Source organism: Oxyura jamaicensis (genome assembly GCF_011077185.1).
Source record: "Oxyura jamaicensis isolate SHBP4307 breed ruddy duck chromosome 1 unlocalized genomic scaffold, BPBGC_Ojam_1.0 oxy1_random_OJ106648, whole genome shotgun sequence".
NCBI lineage: Eukaryota > Metazoa > Chordata > Aves > Anseriformes > Anatidae > Oxyura > Oxyura jamaicensis.
Window position 1 is genome coordinate 1 of NW_023303259.1, and position 9475 is coordinate 9475.

At 52.4% G+C, this 9475-nt stretch overlaps 1 long non-coding RNA gene across 1 annotated transcript; it reads left to right on the plus strand.

Annotated features, from left to right (window-relative positions):
• The first annotated feature begins 52 nt into the window (after positions 1–52).
• LOC118156966 lies at positions 53–8639 on the plus strand. The gene is made up of 2 exons (XR_004746502.1): positions 53–337; positions 5864–8639. It is a non-coding gene; the product is annotated as an uncharacterized LOC118156966 (long non-coding RNA).
• The last annotated feature ends 836 nt before the right edge of the window (positions 8640–9475 follow it).

Here is a 9475-nt window from a genome sequence, read left to right on the forward strand (position 1 = left end):
GGGGGGGGGGGGGGGGGGGTTAGGGCTGCGTTTCGAAGTGCGTATGGAGAAAACAAAATGTGGCCGGCGGGGGCCGGGGCGGGGGGAGGCGGGGAGGGAAGCGCCGCTGCCTCGCCAGCCCCGGGCCTGTGACACGGGCGGTTTCGCTGGCAGCGGGTATATTTAGCACTTCCCCGAGCCCTCCGTGTGCTCCAGCCGCTTGCGAGCGCTCGGTAATTAATTGGCGAGGCTCTCCGCGGTGGTCCCGGGGCTTGTGGTGGCCCCCCCCGGGGTTAATGGTGGCCCCCCGGGGCTTGCGGTGGCTCCCCGGGGTCGCGGTGGTCCCGCGGCCCCACAGGTGGGTGCGAGGGGTTCGGTGCTGAGGGGAGCCGGGGGGGGTTGTTTGGGGGGGCTGTGGGTTGTGGGGTGTCTGAGGGAAGGGGGAGCCGTGGGGGGGTTTTGGGGTGCTGGAAGGGGTGGGGGTGATGGGGAGGTGTTGAGAGAGGGGTTTGGGGGGGCTTGAGGGAATGGTGGTGTTGGGAGGGGGGGGTATTGTGGTGAGTGGGGTTTTGGGGTGTTGGAGGATGACGAGGTGATGAGAGAGGGGTTTTGGGGTGCTTGAGGGAATGGTGGTGTTGGGGGGGCACTGTGAAGGTGAGTGGGGTTTTGGGGTGCTGGAGGCTGACGGTGAGGTGTTGAGGAGGGGTTTGGGGGTGCCGGAGGGGATTGCGGTACTGGGAAGGCGATCGCGAGGTGTTGACTGAGGGGGTTTTGGGGTGCTTGAGAGGGAACAGTGCTGGGAGAGGGGCACCGTGGCGTTGAGGAGCGGGGTTTTGGGGTGCTGGAAGGGGACGGAGGGAACGCTGTGGTGCTGAGGAGCTGGGTTCTGGTGCGCGTGAGGGAGCGGCAGGGATCGGAGGGGACCCTGTGGCGTCGAGGAGCGGGGTTTAGGGTGCCTGAGGGAACGGTGATGCCAAGAGGAGATCCTGGGGAGATGAGGAGACCCCATGGCGTCGAGGAGTGGGGTTTTGGGCTGCCTGAGGGAATAGTGGCGTTGAGGGGACCCTGTGACGATGGAGGAGCTGGGTTTGGGGGTGCCTGAGGGAATGGTGGTGGTCAGAGGGGTCCCTGTGTCGGGGAGCAGAGTCATGGGGTGCCTGATGGAATGGTGGTACCCAGAGGGGTCCCTGTGGTGTTGAGGAGCTGGCTTTGGGGCGCTGTGGCGATGAGACGCGGAGCCTTGGGGCGCCTGAGGGAATGGCGGTGCTGAGAGGAGACGCTGCGGCAATGGAGGAGCTGGATTTGGGGGTGCGTGAGGGAACGGTGTTCACCGGGGTCCCTGTGGCAAAGAGCAGAGCCTTGGGGTTCGTGAGGGAACGGTGGTCCTGAGGGGGGACCCTGTGGCGATGGAGGAGCTGGGATTGAGGTGCTGTGGTGACGAGCAGAGTCCTGGGGTGCGTGAGGGAATGGTGGTGCCGAGAGCTGGGTTTGGGGTGCGTGAGGGAGTGGTGGTGCCCAGGGGGGTCCCTGTAGCAATGGAGGAGCTGGTTTTGGGGGTCTCTGTGGGAATGACGATGCCGTGGGGGTCCCTGTGGTGATGGAGGAGCAGTTTTGAGGGGTCCCTGAGGGAATCACGATGCCCAGGGGCATCCCTGTGGCGACGGAGGATCTGTTTTTGGGGGGTGCGCAAGGCACCAGCCTCTCAGGGAGGGGACGAGCGCCGCGGGCAGAGCTGCGGCGGCTTTTCCTGCGTGGCGCAACCCGGGGCTGCCGAGGGGAGGGGAGGGAAAGGAGGGAGGGCAGGCAGGCAGGTGGCGCAGGGCCCGTGGAGCTCGGCTTTATGCGTTTATATCCGCGTGGGGCCGCGTAGCCATGGCCGCCCGAGGAGGGGGCACAGCGCGGCTGCCGCGAGGCGAGGGGGAGCGCGAGCGGCGTCGCGGAGGGCGGGAAGCGCGCGCGACCCCTCGACGCGCGGCGGCAGCAGCAGCAGCCCCCGCCTGGCGCCTCCTCAGCACTGCACCAAGGCGGCGGGCCCGCCGGCCCCGCCCACCGCGCCCACCGACCAATCGCCGCTCGCGGTAGCGACCTCCCCACCCCCCCCCCCCCCCCCGCCCCCCCCCCCCCCCCCCCTTCCCCGCCCGCCCTTGGCAGGGCGCGAGCGCGGCCCGCCCCCGCCCCCCCGCCTGTTTGTTATGGTCGCGGCCACGTGCCGCCGGCTCCCGCCGTCACGCGGCACGGCCTCGCGCCGCCCACAGCCCGCCGCGGGGGGGGGGGGGGGGGGGGGCCGGGGGGGGGGGGGGGGGAGGGCGCTGACAGGAGGCGGAGGGGTCAGGCGGGAACCGGGGTCTGGGGGTTTCTGACAGGAACTGAGGGGGTTGATAGGAATCGGGGGGTCTGGGGGTGTCAGGAGGGAGATGGGGTGTCAGGAAGGAGGCGGGGGTCTGACGGGAATTGGGGGGTCTGGGGGTGTCTGACAGGAGTCCGGAGGTCTGACAGGAATTGGAGGGTTTGATGGGAGCCGGGGGGTCATGGGGCATCTGACAGGAACCAGAGGGTCTGGGGGTGTCAGGGAACCAGGGGGTCTGGCAGGAACCATGGGTCTGGGGGCATCTGACAGGAATATGAGAGTCTGGGGGTGTCAGCTGGGAGTTGGGGTGCCAGGCGAGAGCCGCAGCATGACAGGAACCAGGGGGTCTGACGGGAACCAGGGAGTCTGGGGGTGTCTGACAGGAATATGAGAGTCTGGGGGTGTCAGGTGGGAGTCGGGGTGTCAGGTGAGAGCCACAGCATGACAGGAACCAGGGGGTCGGGGTCTGGGGTTGTCTGACAGGAGTCAGGACAGCAGGTGGGAGCTAGGGGGTCTGACAGGAGCTGGGGGGTCTGGGGATGTCTGGTGGGAGTTGAGGTGTTAGGTGGGAATCAGAACGTGACAGGAGCCGGGGGTCTGACAGGAACCAGAGCATTTGGGGGTGTCAGGTAGGAACCAGTTTGTGATAGGATCTGGGGGTTCTGGTGGGAACCAGAGGGTCTGGGGGAGTCTGACAGGAGCTGGGCATCTGGCAGGAACTGGGGTGGCTGGGGGCGTCTGGTGGGAACCAGGGGATGACAAGAACTGGGATGGCTGGGGGTCTCGGACAGGAGCTGGGCCTGGCTCCCATTCCTGAGAGGGAGGTTCCAAAGCCTCCCCCTTCAGGAGAGGCAAGCGGGACTTGCCCGCAGCACCTTTGCCTCCTGAAAGAAGCGGGTGTTTGGTCCACAAAGCGTTTTTTGGGGGGGGATTGGGCCTGGCCCACGACTGGGGAACCTCCCCTGCAGCCAGCAGGAACCTCTGCAGAGTGTGGGGGTTCTCTCAGGAAGAGACGGGTTGGTCCCCTTTGGATTTTTGTCGCCCCATGGTGTCCCACCGGAGCTGCAGAGCAGTTGTGTGTCTGCCTGGGCTGGTGGTGGTAAGGCACGGTGCTTTATGGAGGTACCTGTTTATGTAGGTACCCAGGGGGATGCCGTGAGGAACATGCTCAGCTGTTGGTCTCCAGAGCCTATTTATAGGTAGGTTGGGCAGATCTTACCGTAAAGGACTTGTGCCTATGGATATGTGGTGAAAGAAGGTGTTTTAAATGGTGTTTTGTTCACAACAATTTTGGAAATGGGTTTTTATGGAAAACAAGGGAAGAATGGCTGTTAGTAGGCTACGCAGGGGAAAAACAAGTCAGTTTGGCGTTGAGGAACATGCTGCCATTTTAAAGCAAGTTCTCAGCTGTAAGAGGATACACAACCCGAGGTCGGTGCCTTCCAGACTGCAGGCAGCAGACCCCGGCCGTCTGCTGCCGGCTTGTACAGAATCACTGGGACAGGACTGAGGAAATGGCATCTGCTGGCTGGAGGCAGAGGCTCTGCACGAAGACTCTTGAGATCTGGGGGCTTGAGGAGGTGAAAAACATGGCAGAGCAGTATTCTAGATCCCTGAGGTACCTTAGTTCCGAGTAAGTGGAGGAGGAGTGGGAAAGCAAGCCGTATCTGGGTGTTCTGCTCGCTGTTTTGCTGCTATGGAGTTGAAAAAATAAAAATTTAGTGTATTTTTAAGAATTACATGAACCAGGCATAGTGTTTCTACAGTAGCCGTAAAGAGTTAAATAACAGCAGAGGAACGAACGAGAATAGGTTAGGAAGAGGAGAGAGGGTTTTATAACTAACGGTGACAGTCACACACGGATATTTAAATCTGCTTCAGAGTTGCGCTTGCATCTCTTATTAGTGGGATTTTTGTGCTTTATAACACAAAACATGAGAAGGATGGAAAGATCAGGTTCATGGTACGTGCTGGTCTCGATCATTAAATGGATCGAGGGTGGTTTATGCTGCTTCAGTGTGCTTTCACTTCCATTCCAACATAACATTACCGGTACGATATTCTGCGTCTCAACTAATGAGAATTTCCAGAAATTATCACGTGCCAATGCGGAGGGAATCTGGCCTGAAGACAGCAGGAAGGGAGTTGTGCCGAACGGTGAAAGGGCCGGGGTGGTAATCGGCCATATTTAGCACATGCCGGGGGGAGCTGCTATTTTGTGTTGGTTACGGTAGTCATTTGAAATGGAGTTATGCACAGAAAGACATGTATTCACCCAGGTAGCGTCGGCTTGCTTTGTTCATTTGCATATCTTTGTATTTTGGGAAAAAAACCTGCCCTAAAAGAGGAAGGGAATAGGGAACGCTTGGTTTGGTATGGATCTGGGGGTGCTGGAAGGTGCCCGTAACAGAGCATGCCAGCGTCTCGGCTTTTCGAGTGTACGAGGTATTGCTGGTGGAGTTGATGCACCAGGAAATTGCTTTCTCTATTTTTGTTGGTGACATGCAGGTAACGTAAAATGAGCCCTTTGGATCCCATATCCCGTTTCTCTTTAATATAACTAAGATCATTTATCTTCTCAGACGGCTGGAGGAGAAATATTTCATTTTGTAACTTAGTTCACCTTCCCTCCGATCGCTGTCAGTTCATGACAAGGAACAACGTGTGCTGTACGCTGTGTTCTACAGAGCTGTTGTGGTGACGAGCGTGATGTATATGAGGAAAGGTCTGTGAAAATAGGTATTGTGCCAGTTCCCCTCACTTTTTGTATCAACAATGCCAATTTGTTTCTCCTGTAAGAAGTAGTCAAAGTTTCCCGGTAGGATCTAATGCCTCGTCAGGTTTCAGTGGCAAAAAGGTCGCTATTTTGCCATTCGTATGTACTTTAAAAAAAGGTTTTAGAAGGGATCTAAGTGCTCATGCTGGTTTTGTGATAGGAAGTAGTGAAAGCTTTTTTTTTTCCTGTTTCAATAAAAAGGGAAATTGGAAACTTATTTAAACCATTTGCTTGTTTATGCTCCTAGTAGCCTATTACATGGTTAAAATTGAGAGGAGTTTGTTAATCCAGGGTAGATTTCTTTTCCATTGCTGTAATCATGTTTATTACGTATATTTTTTGTATTAACAATGCAAACAAGGAGTTACCTTTATTTTTTTGTGCTGCCACATCTATAGTATGACTAGCTGTAGTTGATCATGCAGTATTTGCGTGGTGTTTTTCCATAAATAACTGCTGCTGGAATTACGTGGTAGCACCAGAATACGAGCTTAAACAGACCATAACATAAAGGGTTAGAGTGCTTGCAAACATAGACCCTGAAATGCAAATAAAAAAAAATTATTTCCCCGATAGTTCTTGCAAGTCAGTTTCACGATAATATTAGGTCCTGACTCATGGCTTTCTGAATGACTGGAGGAAGAATTAATGGGGTTGCGAGTGTTTGCCAAGAATTTGTGCGTAAACAGTATATTTTTTTCTGGCTTCGGGTTTTATGAAAATCCAGCATAAAACCCACCATCCTTTTTTCGGTCCTTCAGGGCGTTACACCTCAGCCAGCAGACGTAGCGTTGTTATCTAACAGTGAGACTGGAAACTGGAGTTGTTTGTGTTCTGCTCCGAGTTTCACCCTTACCAAGGTCAGAGATTTCATCCTTCTCTAGTTCTTGATCTGGGCGCTTAATGCTTGCGGGGGGTCCTAATTTGTGAGGGCTCAGGAGCCGCCTGGAGCTGTGGCAGGAATGTGTTAAATGTCCCCCGCAACGCCCTTCTCCAGACTCCTGCCTGTGCAGATCTCTGCAGGACCAACAGCTACGGGGTGAAAATAATGACTGGGACAGTAAAACAGCCGAGTTCCCTGAATTTCCTACAGAAAGTGATGCGTTTGGCAGGACAACAAAAAAAGTGATGATTGTAGGATGTGCTGCTTGTAATTAGTTGTAATCAGCGTGGATGAGGAAGTTTTGCTGTTGACAGTGGTTTATTTTACGAGCGTTTCAATCTAAGCATGTGGCAAAGTTGGTGGGTGAGGGGAGATGGTCCTGCTCCTGAATTGGGCTTCACAGCTGAATTCCAGTCTCCTGTTATTTGAGAGCTCTTTTTTTGGTATTATTATGTTAGGAAGCATTAATGGGGCATTGCTGATGTTATTTTTTTTATTGTTATTATTCTTGCTAGGCTATAAATTTGTTACTAAAGCGTAAACAAGAGGAATGGAGAAACAAATGGTTTAAAGGGCGTTTATAGCACCATTTGTGAGCCGTGATTTTATTAACACATCTCTGCACGTAAGTTGTGCTGAAGCACTAGGTCCTACTGAAGGACGTAAATCATGCAATTATTTAGCAGGCAAGCAGAGCTGGTAAATACAAAGATACTAAAGCAGCCGTAGTATTTTCCTCTCCTGTCTTTCAAATTCTTACTTTCTGTCAGCAAAACCTATGATGTGCTTACATGTACTAAATGCTGTACGACAGTCTTACCTTAACATAAAACTTATGAAGTTAGTTTGCTAATCGTACAGAGAGATTTTTTAATTTGTTTTTAATTTGTGTCATCAGTGGTCAGAAGCAGCATTTAGTTGCTGGGTGGGATGATGGAGTGAAGGGGGGGGGGGGGAGAGGGGAACCTGGTAAGCATCCTGCTCAGCTGTTACAAAATGTCCGAAGTTCTGGCGCTTTGCATAGAGGGACGTGCTGGTTTGCCTGATGCTGCACCGAAAGCAAGCAGGCTGCGAGCAGCACGGTGTTGAGCCCGAAGTAATCCTTTTTATTTATTTTTTGGTAGTATTTTATTAGTTTAGATTGAATATTGTCTGTGGAGCTTCTCCTGGGGGAAGCTGAGTGCGTGCTCTCGGCTGGATTTCTTTAAAGAAGAAAAAAAAAGCCCTGAATCCGGGTTAATTGATCTTCATCTGAATCGTAGTCAGGTATAATTTTGGTGCCAAACAAATTTTCGGAAAAGAAAAATGATATTTGTATTTATAAGTTAACATTTTATATGGAATATCCAGAAAATGTGCTGATTTGTATAATAACTGCATTCTGTTTAGTTTACTGACTTTCGGTATATCCGTAGCAGCTATCGTAGGAGCTTCTGCAAGCTTAGATTTCTAAAATGAAGGCAGATCCTGGCTTGATAAACTACAGCGTGCAGAGGAAATAAAGGAGAATTAACTGGCATTCAACTTCTAGCCTCCTGGGGGGGTGGCTGGCCGGCCGGCCGACATTTGCTTGTTTTTGCCTTGGTTGCTGTTGATGTCAGCCATGGAGGTGTTTGTTTCTCTGCGGGTAGATGCTGGGTGGCAGGAGATGGTTAATCCAGGAGCGACGTCTTTGGAGCCGAGCATACCGTTGTGTTTCACTGCTGGAACTCGGTTGGGGAGATTTGGAGCTACCCAGCCCGTACTGGGAGCTGTGAAGTCTCCGGAGACTGAAGATGCATCTAGCAACGGTGTTTACTTTTAGCAGGAGGGTGAAAAAGGATTTCTGGCTCTGTTTTCTAAACTGAAAGCACTGTTACGCTTTCAGGTGTCGCTGCTATGTTACCGGGAGTTCTGCAGTTTGGCATTTTTAGGGGTGCTCTTCCTCTTATTTACTTATTTTTTTTTTAAACTGATCTTTAAACATTAATCTCTTAATGTCTTCTATATATCAGTGTGTCATCTGTACTTCCTGGGAGATCTTTATATAATAACTTCTGTGATTTCACAGCAATAACAGAGGCTCCTGGAGCAACCAGGATTACATTTATCCTGTTGATAAAGAGCAGGATTCCAGATCTGTGAAAAGCAGTAGGTATTTTCTTCTCGGTAAGACATAAGCATAAGAAAGACGTATGTAAGAAAAGCCTGAATGGAACAGAAACGCTCCAGTCCTGCGGTATTAAATACTGTTTATGTTTTTAGACAGGTGTCAGCGGTGCTGGGAATTGCAGGCAGTCCGCCACTCGCCTCAGAGCGGCCTTTAAGCTGCCGAGTGCCGTTGCCCTCTGCCGGAGGAGAGCAGAAATACAGCGCTGCGTGGTGGGCCTGAGCTGCCAGAGCCACCCGAGGGGGCTGGGGGGGCTCTGGGACGCTTTTTTCCTCCTCACTTGTCGCTCCGGCTTCCTTGTCAGCTCAGGTTGAAGCCAGATTGGCCAGCTCCTTCGCTTTCTGCCTTATACTGCCCGTGGGCGTCTGGGTGAAGTTGTCGGTATAAACAGCAGCCAAATGGCAGACCTGGTGTCACGGGACCTGCAAGTTCTCTGGAGTTTGTTGTCCAGGAGCCACAGCTCATTCTGAGAGCCTGGGTAGCAAGTTGTGCGCCCTTCCTATAAGAAAAGAAAAGACGGGAGCTTTAATCTCTGACGGGGCTAGCCATTCAGGTTTTGGTAACCCAAAGTTACCTGTGAAACAATGTCGATCTGGAAATTAGTGTTTTGGATGTAAAGGGCACTTAAATCTGAATAGCGTTTGTACAGCACGTAACAGGAATGCAATCTGACTGATTTATAATATATGTGGTTTCATTAACACTGAATATATCTGCTGTTTTGATAAGCCTGTAGCATAGCACAGCCTTTTTTTTTGTGGTTTAGCAAAATGCCTGCTTTATTCTTTTCAAGAAACTGCAGTTTTCGTGTATTTGTGGTGCTGAGGTTAAAGGGACTTTACAAAGGCAGTTCAGTGATCCTGCTTCGGGGAGAGCCTCGGTTCTCCTGTCCTTGTCGAGGGGATTACTGACATTTCATAAGGAAGTCCTGGCTGAATAGTGGAGAGAAAAAGGTCGGCCACAGTGACCAGGGAGAAGTAACCATCAGTTGCTAATTGAAACGGTATTCACTGAGTAAAGCTCAATTACTTAAAAGCAGTATTATTTTGGTACCAAGGGAGTCTCGTCTGTAAGCTGTGATAACTTGTGCTGGAAGTCAAAGTTGTGTAATGCAGGAGGAGGAAAGTGCTGGTAGAGGTGTTGGTTGGTCAGCCCAGGCCTATGGTGTTATGGTGGGAGAGGTGTCTGTCAGAGATGGAAATAATCTTTTGATTACAGACGTATGGAGAACAGATTCTCCAGGGGATGATGGGTCCTCCATTGCTTCAGGCAGATGTGCAGCATGATTGCCACAGCTGTGTTTCTTTCCAGGTTCCAAACTGAACCCTTCATTGGTCCTCC